This window comes from Coloeus monedula (assembly GCF_965178545.1).
Source record: "Coloeus monedula genome assembly, chromosome: 3".
Taxonomy (NCBI): Eukaryota; Metazoa; Chordata; class Aves; order Passeriformes; family Corvidae; genus Coloeus; species Coloeus monedula.
The window spans coordinates 15,480,658-15,494,659 of NC_138783.1; the positions used below are offsets into that span (position 1 = coordinate 15,480,658).

Here is a 14,002-nt window from a genome sequence, read left to right on the forward strand (position 1 = left end):
AGATCAGTGTCCATTTGATCAACTGCTCTATCTGCAATAACAGTACTGATACGCTGGATAGTATTAATTTGCTGTGGTGTGGGCCGAACTGGCACAGAAGGATCAGTCCCTCTCAGCAAGGGTCTCAGTACCTCTAGGTCTTCATTACTGATGCCTATGACTGGTCGCAGCCACTGCAAGTCACCCATGAGCTTTTGTGCATCTTGCAGGGTCTTGAGATTGGTTGGAATTGTCACCTTCTATGGCTTGATTTGTGCTTCGGTGATGTTCCACCCTCGGTACTTCCGAACAGGCGTACGTTGAACCTTTTCTGGCGCGACAATCAAGCCATACTGTTTTAGCTGATTGGTGAGCAAGAGTTATTGTTGGGGGGTGATTTGGTTTGGCTGAGTGACAAGGATGTCATCCATGTAATGATAAATGATGGGTTTTGGCCACTGCATTCGAACTGGCTTCAGTGCAGCATCAACATACATCTGACACAAGGTGGGGCTGTTTTTCACTCCTTGTCCACTCATATCGAGGTCCTTCCCTGTTTATAGCAGGGAGGGTGAAGGCAAAACGATGCATGTCATTAGGATGCAATGGTATAGTAAAAAAACCAGTCTTTTAGGTCTATTATTAGTAAATGCCAGTTCTCAGGTACAACTGCAGGATTGGGAAGACCAGGTTGCAGGGTCCCCATGGCTTGCATTTGAGCATTAATGGCACACAAATCATGCAACAGCCGATATTTTCCTGATTTCTTCTTGATTACAAAGATGGGAGTATTCCATGGACTCGTAGATGGTTGCAAGTGTCCTTGGTTTAACTGTTCATGCACTAGTGCATGGGCTTGCTGCAGACTTTCCTCCTTGAGTGACCACTGCTCGATCCACACTGAGTCATTAGTAAGCCAGTGCAAAGCTATCGGGAAAGTCAATGCAGCGGCCGCTACCAAAAAGGCGTCTCAGTGGTTAACACAAAACCCAGCTGGTTGAGCACGTCTCTTCCTATTAAAGCGTTAACTTTCTCAGGCAGAGGTATCACTGTGACTATAACAGATGCAGTGTGTCCATCTAGTATGATTTGAATTCGATCCCAGCTGCGTTGTACTGACGCAGTGCCTTCGACACCTTCGATTCCTCCTGCTGCATGTTGAAGGGGCCAGTGCTGAGGCCAGCATGAATTGGCCACTATTGTTAAGTCTGCTCCAGAGTCTAAGAGAGCAGATAACGTTATGAAATCGCTGCCATGAGTGAACACGGCTGTCGCGATAGAGGGGAAACCCAGACGCTCAATATGAGTGATCAGCAGGAATCCACTTTATTGATTGTACCAGAACTCCTTATATACTAACAATAATAGGCTTTATGCATATTCGTAACGGCACATTCTAAGTGGTTCACGTCGATTAAGCTGATCCTAAACCCCTCCTTAGTACCCCTTTTGTGGTCAGCAGTTCTGCTTTTTTCCCTGGCCTTCTAACCACAGATGTCTGTTGTTACACTGCCAAAACCTAACCTTGCTGGCTCTGCAAATAAACCCATAGTTCAGCAGTAAGGCTCAATGGTGGTTCAGTTATTGAGCAAGATACATGTAATATTCTGTAACTTCAGTTGTTACACAGGATGTGTGGTGCATTTTCTTATGAGACCTTGCTCAGCTAGCTGCAAGGGTCTATGTGCCCGTTCTCACGTAGCCAGTTTCTCAGATCAGTAAGCTGCAAAGAATCTGTATATCCCAAATCTATATGTCCCTTTTCACGTAACCAATCCCTCACACACGGCAGCAGCAACTGGCTGCCGAGCTAGTGGGAGGGTAAGAAAAGCGAGACTCCCAGTTGAACCAAAATTTCTCGTTCCCCACTCTGGCGCTTCTTTGGCTACAGCTGCAGTCAGGTGAGGCAAAGGTATTAATTGAGCAATTTTGCTATGTGCTGGGATGTGCACAGGTGGAAAGTAAGTTTGAGCCATGATGCAAATCTCTCCTTTATAGTCTTTGTCAATTAGGCCAGGCAATATAAAAAGTCCTTTCATGCTACTAGAAGAGCGATCTAACAGCAGAGCTCCATGGCACTGCCCATTGATGACTAGGAGCCCTTTGATGTCTGTTGGAGTCTTCTGGGGTCAGTTGTCAATCAAAGTCACATCTATTGCTGTTGCCAGGTCCAAACCAAGGCTTCCTTGGGTTGCTGGCCAAAGGCACTCGGCAGATTGTAGGGAGCTACGGAGACTGGCATTGCTACTGCTGGGGCCACTGTTGGTGTCGGTGCGCCGCAACCCTTCACGCTCAGTCTCCCGTTTCCCGGCTTTTTCTGGCAGGCTTCCGTGGAGTGAGTACGGAGATTGCAATTACGGTACCATACTTGTTGGACCTGACACTGCCGTTTCATGTGTCCTTTGCGACCACATTGGAAGCACTTGACTTCTTTAGGCTTATGATAGTACCTGCCTCTTGGTGCTTCTGCCCCTTTCAAGGGAGCGAGGGCTGCAAAAGCTTCAGTCTGGGCGTGCATTAGATCTTTCCCTAAATCTTTGACAGCTTCCACTAGCATTGCCTGTGGCCCTACTGGCACTCGGCTCATTCTATCTAGCATCAGCTCTACCGGTGCGTCAGCTGGCAATGTAACTAATATGGATCGGGTGGCAAAATTACAATTCTCCATTACACACTGTCTTAATAATGGTCCTCTCATAAAGTCTTATACATCTGAATTGTGTATAGTATTAGTAACTCTGTCGACAGAACTTGAAAAGGGCTCATCTCTTCCTTGCTTGATCGACAGGTAGGAGGGCTGAGGGGGTGTTGTTTTAATATAATTGATGGCTTGCTGCGCAAGCCGCATAGCTTCTAATAATACCTCTGGTCCCACTTGCATTTCCACTCTGGCAAACTGACTGGATCCTGTAAGCTGTTCTATGGTGACCCCATGCAAGGGATCCCCTTGGTTACGGGGTGTGTTAGCAGAGGCGTCACAGAGCCTATTCCAATGCACCTGCCACAGCATGACATGTGATGGGGTCATAATCATTCTAACGATGGTTTTAATATCTTCTGGGCAAAGAATTCCACCCCCCACACATAGTTTAACATTTGCTTAGCTGGTTCACTGTGCAGTCCTGACTCATTAACCGTGCTCTGTAACTGAGTTAATAATTTCCAGTCTACAGGTCTATATTCTCCTACTATTCCCCCCCCGCCTGCTTGATATATTACTGGGAAGGCAAACGGATCTCCGATCGCTTCTGCGAGTTCATAGTCTTTATTCTCAAGGGCTGTTCTTACTATGTTTCCCCAGTCAACTTGGTTAATTCGTGATTTAGGATTGTTACATGCTTTGCGATTTTCCTTTTCAGCAAACTCTTGGCGACATCTAGCGGCTTCTTGTTCTAACTCTTTTTTGTTGCTTTCTGGTAACTCATCTTTCTTTTCTGCTGGGGCTGCGGTAGGTACAACATACGGTGTCTGATCTGTAAGGGGTTTAACAGCTACGGGGCACCCTATCGGTGGCATGGGAACATAATCGCTCCCAAGTGTCATTATGCCAGGTGGAGGGTCTTTGCCTTCTAAATGAGCTGTAGCAACTGCTGCTACCTGTTTTTCAACATGATATTGTTTTAGGCAATTAGTAACTGCTCTCCATGGTTTCATTAACTTCTTAGCTTCCTTATTCTCGTCTATAACTAAATTCCATAAGCACTCACCATACTCTCTCCATTGCTGTTCATGAAACTGCAACCCTGAATCTTTTCCTTTTGCTTTTCCAAACTCCACTAACCCTGCCAATTCCTTATTAAGGTTTATCTCCTTAACTCCCCGCTTTTCTAAAAAGCGTAAAAATAAATCAAGGGCCACCTCTGTTTCCATACCTGCGTCCTACCGCTGTCCGCGTCCTACCACTGTCCCTGTCGACAGGAGTTGTGCAGCCTTTTCAGTTTAGCCCTTGTCAGCCGAACGGCGGACCCGTGTGTTAGGTCAGTCCAGGCACAGATCAGGCACTTGCCTGCAGCTGCCGATCTTCTGCCCTCCGGTCACTGCTACCGGTGCCTCTTCAGTCTCCCACCTAGTCAAGAAAACGAAGTACCAGTCCCTGCTCGGGCGCCATCTTGCTGACTTTGGCGAGGGAAGACATGCAGACAATCAGTGTGATTGATAAAGCAAGCTTCGTTTATTGGCAATACAGAGGCACTTATCTAGTATGAGTATACATGCTTGTCAGTTCTTGATTGGTTTAAACTTACGAAAGCGCATTCTTGTTTCTACATAATTGGGTTAGATAAAAGACTACATTGGCAAGCTTCTACTATTTATGTTTTAACTTGGGAAATCAAAGTTCTTCCTCCCCTCTCATGGTCAGTACATCTTATCAGCACGGCACTGTACCTCCTTAAAACTCCCTTTTGGTTCTCAGGCTTGTTTCTCATGCAGGCATTTTCTCATGCAGGCATTTGCTTGTACAGCTCTTTTATTGATCTGTACCCTACAGCTCTATCAATGATCCATGTCCCTGATCCTCTAACCATTCTTCAACAATTGACTGGTTTTGAGGGCTGTAATGTGGAACCCCATGTGTTAGATACATTATTACTCCATTACATTTTGCATCATTATTTCAGGATTGGAGCCCACAAAATCTAATCACGCACCAAACTGCAATTTTACCATCTTGTAATTTTAGAATATTGACATCTTACCCATTAATAACTTGAAGGTTAAAAAATGCTGAGGAGGGAGAAACAAATATTGAGGGTCTGATATTAATTAAAATTGTCTTTTACTTGTAAAACTGGGCTTCTGAAAACCAAAATGAAATGGTGCTTGTGGCAGTTGTATCAGAAGATGGGTCTGGAGGCCACAGAACAGTTCGCAAGTACTTCGAAAAGACAGAGGAACCAGTTTGTGGTTTGTAGCACACAATGTCCATGTGGCTTCTTTTTGCAGGTGGTGTCACTGTAACCTGTAGCTGTGATGGGAAAGAAAGAATCCAAAGAAGTAATTGATCATAGTTTTAAGCTACTTACTTGTGCAGCTACTTAATAAAAATGAAGTCAGTTTAATAGAGAAGACAACTATCAAGAAACAGTTGGAATCCTCATGTAAATAGTTCTTACCAGAAAAAGCTAAAACTCCCTGCAGAGCATTAGTTTTTCGTAGTCCAGCAGTTCTTGACTTATAAAATGTAATGCTAGACAGCAGCAAGGAGTCCCCAGGCAGGTGCAAAGGAGGACTTTTATTTACAAAATCCCGGCCTTTTAATGCCCTTAGTCGGTTGTTAGCTTACATAGTTTTAAGGCACAACAAACCAAATTTAACAAACCACCATACACCACGGTGCGGGCACGAGGCATTCACACAGCAAGCCTCACTTTGTCTATTCTCCCACAGTCCTCTTCTACTTAGGCTAAGTAACAGGCTGGAGCTGTGATTTTACCAGGCCTTCCCTTTACAAAGCTTTACCTATCGGTCACAATAAAACAACTACTGGACATCAGATAGAAAAAGAAATCAGTTTGTAGTAATTTTCATGTTGCAGGAGTTGAAATAGTTGTTCAGAAAGAGCAGAGAAAATGCTTGTTTAGTTTAGCACAACTCTGAGGAGTGTGAAAACTTGTAGAAGTGTTTCATTTTGTATATTGAATTGCTTTAAGTATTTGTTACTAATGATCTAAATGAGCTGGTAGTAAAAAGCCCACACTGTCCATCCATAATAGATCTGAAATCTTAAGACTTTTTTTTTTTTCTTACCTCTTCAAACTGCCTTTTAACCCAAATGTGTGAAATTAGCATTTAGGAGCCATCTTTCTAGTCCTATGGGACCTACCTCTTAGAATTCACTAATCAAGGTAGGATACCCCCATCTCAGTAGACAAAATGAAAATTATATTAATTATATATGAGTATAATCAATTTCTGATTATAATGGAAGCAAACATGGATGGCACTAAAAACCTGTTTCTTAGAAGGTTTGTTGTTTATTTGAAATTCCTCCCAGTTAGGAAAAAGTAATTTAGGATGAAATAATGTGAGTTAGCTGCTTCCCCCTTCGTCCTGGTGAGCTTTGGTTTTTCAATATTCTCATTTTCAAGGACTCTGCAGGAGCTGCTTCATAGGAACTGGTTTGCATAAACCTTCAGCTACATAAGGCAATGAGAAACCAGTGTGTTTTATACAAATCTTTTCAGGGTGAAAGCTGGAAACTGCATGGAAAAAATGAGTCTGGACGAATGAGAATGCAAGAGCTGAGACTTAATGAGATTAACCACACATTAATTAGACACCTGCAGGGTGCAGTTCTTTAAACTTCAGGGTTAGGATAGAAAATATACTAATTTTTTTCCTCCATGAAAGCAATGTTTTAGTCCAGAAACTCAAAGCTGTGTTATTCCCACATCCTACATGCGGCATGCCAGCCTGTTGGGCTTCACAGAAAGTGCCCCATGTCAAAATCTGTAATACCCACTTTGATGTCCCCACTGAGAGCAGTGAGGGGAGGTTAGGGACAGTCAGGATGCAAAACTCACTGTGAAACTCGAGTAGTTCCTGGCCCTTGTCCTGTGAAAAGAGCTGAGGAAGGCAGAACCAATGGGAAGCAGTTTGGCTAACAACCATAAATTAGTAAGATGACCTGAACTGTACCCAAAAAGGAACTAGAAGCTGTAACAGGAGCTTGAACTTGTCCTCAGGCATAATTCACCAAGCCTAAAGTGAGATTTGTACAAATGAAAAGAAAAAAATTACCTGGGGGATAGCTACAGAGTAGATGAGTTTTTATGGAGAAATTTGTGTCTTTCTTGCTCAGCCAATGGGTCAGTTACCTCTAAAGAGTTATGAGCACTTAACACAAGTTTTGTGAAACTGAAGAGCTGGGCCAGTGCAACCATGCCCAAATTAGCGTGACCAGCTAGGAAAACAAAGCATAATTCAACGTTTTTGCAGTGCACAGCATGATGTTATAGACTGTGCTCAGATGCAGAAGCAAGAAAAAACAAGGAGCTGTTATTCCTGGGCCTGCTTGGGTCAGGATGGAAAAGCCTCAATTATTTTAGAAAACAGGTTTCAACAATTAGTTTAATGGTTACTCCTCTAATATTTTCTCAAAAAGAGGGTAGTTCTTCAAGGAGAGGCAGTAACCAGCCAGAGCACAGTACTGTACCCATAGCTGGTTTAGGATACTAAACCGGCATTAAACCAGAAACAGCGATATGAATTCATTTTATAAAAACCAGACAGGTGGCAATAGAGTTTTGCCTCAGACCAGAAGGCAAACTAGACCATATTGGTAAGTACAAAGAGGATAGATGACCTTTGCCTGAGTGTTCTGCCAAGGTAATCAAGGGACTTTGTCCAAGACTGGTTTGTGTTGAAGGACTGAACATGTCCCAACAGAAAAATGCTGTTGCAAGTTTATAAGTATACATAAATACATATATATATACAGGGCAAGGGGTGTCCCTCCAAGTTTTCTTGGTCAGGTAGTATTGTGTGCTTTGGACTTCACCATGCAGTAGAGAAAGCTGAAATGGGTGAATGCTTTAATTTTTTATTTATTCTTAAGACAGACCTGGCTGAAGAGAGCAAATGGAGGGAAAAAATAAAAACTGCAAGATGCAAAGCTACTCAGAAATGTCACCTGTCAGGGCTGGAGGAGTTATTAAATAGACCGCATATAAATGCAGGTAGAGCACTGACATTGGCTGAACGTGCAGGCAAGCCAGAGGGAATGGAAACAGAGCCATCACTGAGAACAAAAATGCAGGGAAGCAAAGAATCTCCTGACTCAGCCAAAGTAGCTCTGAGAAAAGCTCAGTGAGAGCTGGAGCTGCAGGTTGGGAGCAGCCTGGTGTGCCAAGGGACTGTGTCCTCTTGGCTCCCTCTCTCCCAGAGCCTCTCTAAACTAAACCAGATGGTGTCAGGGTAGTTCTTGGTTTTATCCTCACCAGCTGCTGACTGAAGCAACTGGCATTGATTATCCCCTTGGGCCGGGAAGTAAATAGATAAGTTTTTCCTCTTATAATTTTCAACAGTGCACACCTAGAAACACGTTATCTCTTATTTTCTGGGTTTCAGTGAAGGGTTCTGAAAAACCTACCCTGTTTAAACTTTGGGCATCCTATGCAGAATTGTTTCAGCTATCAGCTGAATATCAGCTAACAGGTACGTCTTGTGAGCAGTGATCCTGGGGACCAGCTTCCAATAGGCTGCTGTATTACAGTGTTATTCAATGAAGCATTTTAAATGACCCATTTAAGGATTTTGATCTTGAAACCTCTGCCTGTGGGGGAATCTTGTATTTCATTTTTTTAACTGTATTTGGCCTTGTGATGACATAGGAGCTCGCACTAGAAATGCATACTGTAATGCTCTACGATTTTCCGTTGCTTGAGCTACTGATGACAATTTTATTTCAAACAGGAACAAAATAAAAGTTTGTTCACTGCAGAGAAACTCACATACCAGCTCAATATGACTTTCACTAATAATTTGGGAATTACTGGAGCTATTTACTCCAGTAAGCACTTTGTTCCTTCCCTTTACTTGCATCACCTTTGAAAGTCTTCAATGAAGTGGAAGTACTGCAGGCAAAAGTGTTCCTTTTTCCTGACAGTGGTCCCAGGGAGTGTGCTAGCTCAGCACCTGCCTTTTTGCCAAAGGGCACTGGTGCCAAAGTAAGTCCAGGAGTCACTTTCTCCTGGGAAGCTTGGCTTTTTCCTTTCTTCCAAAAGACATGCTGTGTGTGCAGACTGGTTTTCAGGGGATATTTTAATCATCTTTTAAATTAGCTTGTGTCTTGAAAATGCATTTTTTCCCTATGACCTTCAGGACAATCAGTTTTCTGTATGGAAAAGAGGCAACTTCCCTTTGCAAGGCTTAACTTAGACAATGAAAAAATGCCTGTCACTTGCTGTAACTGCAAATCTTTAGACATTAAACAAAATCTTAATTGAAACCCTGCTTGTAGTAGTTCAGCAAACCAGTAATAGGTGTAAGGGAAGCAAACATAGGTATTACCAAGTAAGATCTCATACAGCTTCTTTCCCAAAAGATGAGCTCAGCTGTACCTATAGAGATCTTTGGCTAAAAAAACTTAACAAATAGTCTCCTGCCCCAAGAAACCTTTTTTCACTGCTGCTATGAGTCTCTGATAATTTATTTTCCTATCTTCCTCTTTGAGAAGGATTTCTCCACCCACACCTATCACACATTCAGAAATACAATATGCATTCTTTCTTATCAAAAAAGAAATCTTGATATATTTCCTGCTCATCTTTGTATTCTAGAATTGTCCATGGTGCTCTACAGCAATTCTTGATATATTTCAGAAAGAAATACAATTGTGCTTTATGCCTTGATCATATGAAACACATAGGGTTTTTGCGTAGTAATACATGTTGGCAGCCTGTGACAACAATTATTATAAACATGTATTGACTCAGTGTTGTGTTGCAACTGCTTTGCCTTTTAATGAGGAGCCTCAATAGTAGTAATAGTAAATTAAAATACAGTTACTATCACCAGAAGGACTAGGAAAAAAAAATTCCCAGCAGCCAGCCCTTCAATATGACAGTTTTCACCTCCAGCCCCCACAAGAGCTAATGCTGAAGCTTCATTTCTGTATGACTAAAAGAGAAAACTCCACTGTGCTGAGCTCTGTCCCTCAGCTGCACTGCTGTGGTCCACTTCACTCTTGCTCATTTCATCTATGAAGAATTTACAGTGACAAGAAATAACTAAAATACAACTTCATTGGGTATTAATCTCAGTCATGCTCTTGAAGAGGGAGGTCTGTTGGGGAGGATGAAAGTTTGGTAAGGAAGTTTCACAGATATGTAGGCTTGGCACAAAGATGTCTGAATGTAGAAACTGAGGATGAGATAGAAATGAAAGCAAGTTTTGATATAGAGTAAAAGATGTTTTGCTGAAACACTGATTACTGAATAACTGAAAAGGCAAAGGTTGGAGATGAGTTGGAAGGAGATTTTTATGATTAGGACAAGGGTATGTGACTACAAACGAAGACATGTTTTTCACCAAGTAAATAAGTCTCAAGAAGAGCAGAAGTAAATAGAAAACATGTTTTTACCAAAAAGAGAGATATCGCAGGCAAACAAGAAATGTCGATGTAGGAAGAAGAGAGATCTGAGAATTTTCCATTGTAAGCTTAAATTGTAACTTACTTACTCTTGTGATTGGATAATAATGACTATAATATGGTAATGGTAGTTATGATAGGCTATAGGCAAATGTAAAGGTATTGTGTATGATGCTTATTGGTTGTTATGTATTAAGATACTCTGCAAAGAAAAGTATATAATGTTTTGTAACTTGAACAGAAAGGGGCTTCGGGTATGCCTACAAGCTGTAGCTGACAGCTGTAGGGCTGGCTCTGCATACCCACTCCCTGAAATGCTGTAACTTCACCTATGCAATAAACAGCTTTCAAGAGAGCCGCCTGAAGTCCAGACATCCTTCGTGAACCTTTCTCCTAGAGAGGTCATTGCTTGCTTTCAGATTATGGAAAGTTTTAATTTTCTTAGGATTTTTAGATTTCAGAAGAACTGAGGTGATTTTCTATGCACCGTAGGGGGGACTTACTTTTGGGTGGAAAGAAGCTTCTTAAAAATAAGTCCTGCTCCACTACTAGCATTTCCCAGCAGATGTCACTTTGACAATAGATTCAAGCACACCAGAGATCACCAGCACTCTATAAAATCCAGTGATGCTCCTGAACAGAGACAACGTCTCAGGGTTGCAGGAGGGAGATGCATTAACATACACAGCAGAGCTGAAGGCTGAGCATAGGCACCACTGGGCAGATGAGCCCCCCTGGGAGGAGGCAGAACTGGTGTGGGGAGGGGGCTGGTGCAAGGACATATGCCAACAGCCTGACAGCCCAGCCTTTCTGCAAGAAACAGGAGGCCTGGGGTTGCCGTGGGGATTTGGCACCTCTGTAGGGGAAGCTTCTTGTTGTCCAGTTCTCAGTAGAACCACCAGGCATTTGCATCCCAAGTATATTACTGCCAGCCAAGAAACACATGAATATAATGCTCTAAAGGGTGTGGAGGAAATTAAGTCCAGAATAGAGGTAATTGTGAATATGCTCCAAGGTTTTGCATGTAACTTGGTTGTTTTCCACACCAGAACAAGGCCCAGAAAAATCTAAGAAAACATGAAAATGCACAAAGAACCATAAAAAAAAACTGACAAGGAAGTGAAAAGTATTTATAAAGTCAAAAGAAAAGAAGCAATTAAGAATGGGTAGGCTTAGCATGTGAGGGATGCGTAACAGAAGACTGCCAAGTAATGACTAGTCTCAAGATATTAAAAAATGGGAAAAAACCTCTTCATAGTCTGTAACTCTTGTCAAAACTCCCTCTTATGTTACCAAAATGAGACCATGCCACATGGCAAAGTTCCCTGTTGAAGAAAGGCCCCTTGGGTTTTTTTCCTGTGAGAAAGATATGTATTGGTTAACTGCTTAACTGGGTGCCTACAAAGTGACAAGGAGCTGGGGACCACAGTGACAAAGCGCTCTCAGGGCCCCCAGTCTGAATTTGCAGGGAGTCTGGCACAACTGTGCTGAGAAATATCAATAGCTCATTTGTTTTTACTGGATTTTTTTTAGTGCCACTTCACACTGTTTTGTCCCAAAGCCCAGCACAGAACTTCCCATTTGCTACTGCTACACCTTCACTCCTCCAAAGCTGCCTGGTTGGGTTACACCTTTCTGGGCAGATGAACATCTCTCCTCCTCTTTTCCATCACCTCCAGCTGCTGGCTTTGAGCACAGAGCTTTTGTCTTCCTTGCTGCAGGCAAGATGTGTCTCACTACCTGTGCAGCAGGTAGTGAATTCAATTCACCAGCTGAAAATGGTTTTTTTCAACCCAAGATTTTTCCAAGTATATGAAAATTACTCCTGTCCTTCCCAAACAATACACTTTGGTTGCCTGCTATGACACACTCTGGAAATGGTTTGTCATGGTTTCTGAGCTTTGAGCTGAATTAGAGTAAGATGGTCATCTGAAGTAAGACTAAAATTATCACTCTCCTCTTTTCCTTTGGGGAAAAGTGTCAGGCTGTAGCATTCTGTCATGGTTTGACATTGGTTAAAATGCCAGGCACCCACAAAAATAGTTCACTCACTCTCCTTTGCTCTAGTTGGGCAGAGGAGGGGACAAAAACGAAGGGCTCATGAGTTGAGATAAGGACTGGGAGAAAACACTTGAAGAGCAAAACAGGTTCAAATTTAAAGTTATAAAGTAAATTTATTAATAGCAGAGTCAGACTAGGATAATGAGGAGTAAAATAAACCTTTAAAACACCTTTTTACCCTCAGCCCTTCCCTCCTTCCCACCAACAGTGCAGGGAGACAGGGCATGGGTATTTTGGTCAGTTTGTTACCCAAGATCTTCTTCAGTTCATTCAGGGAGGGGTGTCTTTTCTCTGCTATGCCGTGAGTCCCTCCCACGGGCAAAACAATTTTCCTAGAACTGCTGTGGCATGGGTCCTTCATTCACGAGGTGCAGTTTTTTAAGAATAGGCTGCTCTAGTTTGGAAGCAAGGGTTCTCTATCTCTGGAAGCAGGGGCCTTCTCTCTCTTTTCAGATCTCTCACTCGATTACAGCTTTTTCTGGCCTCCACTCATTCTGGCATGGGCACTTTTCCCACCAGCTGCAAGTGGATTTCTGCACTCCCCGTGGACTTTATGGATTACAGGGAGATAGTTTGTTTCACCATAGTCCTCATCAAGGCTTGCAGAGGAATTTCGATTCCGATGTTTGGAGCACCTCCTCCTCCTCATTCTTTTCACTGACCTTGGTGGGGCCGTATTGCCTTTCTCCACATGTTCTCACTTCCTCTTCTTTCTCCAGCTAGAAGAAAAATTGCTGCTCGTAGGTATTGTCAACAAGTTTCACTAATTCAAAGATTCTTGTAGCATCTTGCAGCGCTGAGAGGTTGATCTTGTCTAGGTTCCATGTCAGGGAATTGCTCACCATGTTTCTGCTGCTGGCCACGTGGCCCCCGCCTCCATTGCACCGGTGGTCATGGCTGCCGTGCCGGCGCCATTCAATGCCTGTCTTCATGTGGGGCGCTGAGAAGGGGAAGCCGCCACTGCTGCTCCTGCCTTTCCGTCTGCAGCATGGCTGTCTAGGGGTGGCCAGACAGGCAAAGCTCACCATGGGCCACGCTGCAATGGCAGCAGCCATGGCAGCCACATCGCCACGCATGGTGCCAGGATGCCTCCCGGCGGTGGTGCCTCACCACCCCTGGGAAAAAACTTCCCTCATGCTGTTTTGATTTCCTTCTTAAATGTGTCATCATAGAGGCGTTACCAACCTCTTTAATTGGGCCAGCAGCATGTCCATCTTCAGAGCTGCCAGAGATTGGCTCTGCCAGACATGGTGAAAGCTTCCAGCAGCTTCTCTCCCCCCTACTAAAATCTGCCCGAATCAGCTACATTCGTAGCAGCAAAACCTCAGCAGACAGGACTGCTCTCCCTGGCTTCCCATATGATACAGCAGTGCATCAACAGCACCCTCCTCTCCATGATACTGATTTGTTCTCTGGCATTTTCAGTGGTGTGACTGAAGCACTTCTACTGAATTAATGTGGGGGGAAAGGGGAGGCGGGGGGGGGGAAGCTATGAAGCTATAGGGGCTGTGTGCCTCCTGTGTCACAGAATTCTGTTCCCATGTATTTGCTGGAGAAGTACTCAGAATTCCCTGTCACTGTGGGTGTTTCTGCAGCTTTCTCTCTACCAACTTTGGGCTCTGTCAGTCTCTTGCTGGTAAAACCCCGGGTGCATGTGCCTGACAAGATAGATGAAGGGTATATGTTCTCTTAAGTGCATATACAAGTAAGAGGGAAATTAATGGAAGATTGCAGTATCAATAATTTGAATGAAAAATTGGAACATCATCTTTAAAATTCCTACTCGTGCATAATTCCAGCTAATGAGCTATGTCTAAAGATTTATGATCTTTTTACCTCCTCAAAAGTGGGACATTTTTATTAAAAAAC

General features: G+C 43.2%; 1 protein-coding gene across 1 annotated transcript in view; it reads left to right on the forward strand.

Annotated features, from left to right (window-relative positions):
* Nucleotides 1-14,002, forward strand: part of GABPA (GA binding protein transcription factor subunit alpha) — a 102,544-nt gene that overhangs the window by 30,700 nt on the left and 57,842 nt on the right. The window lies entirely within an intron of this gene.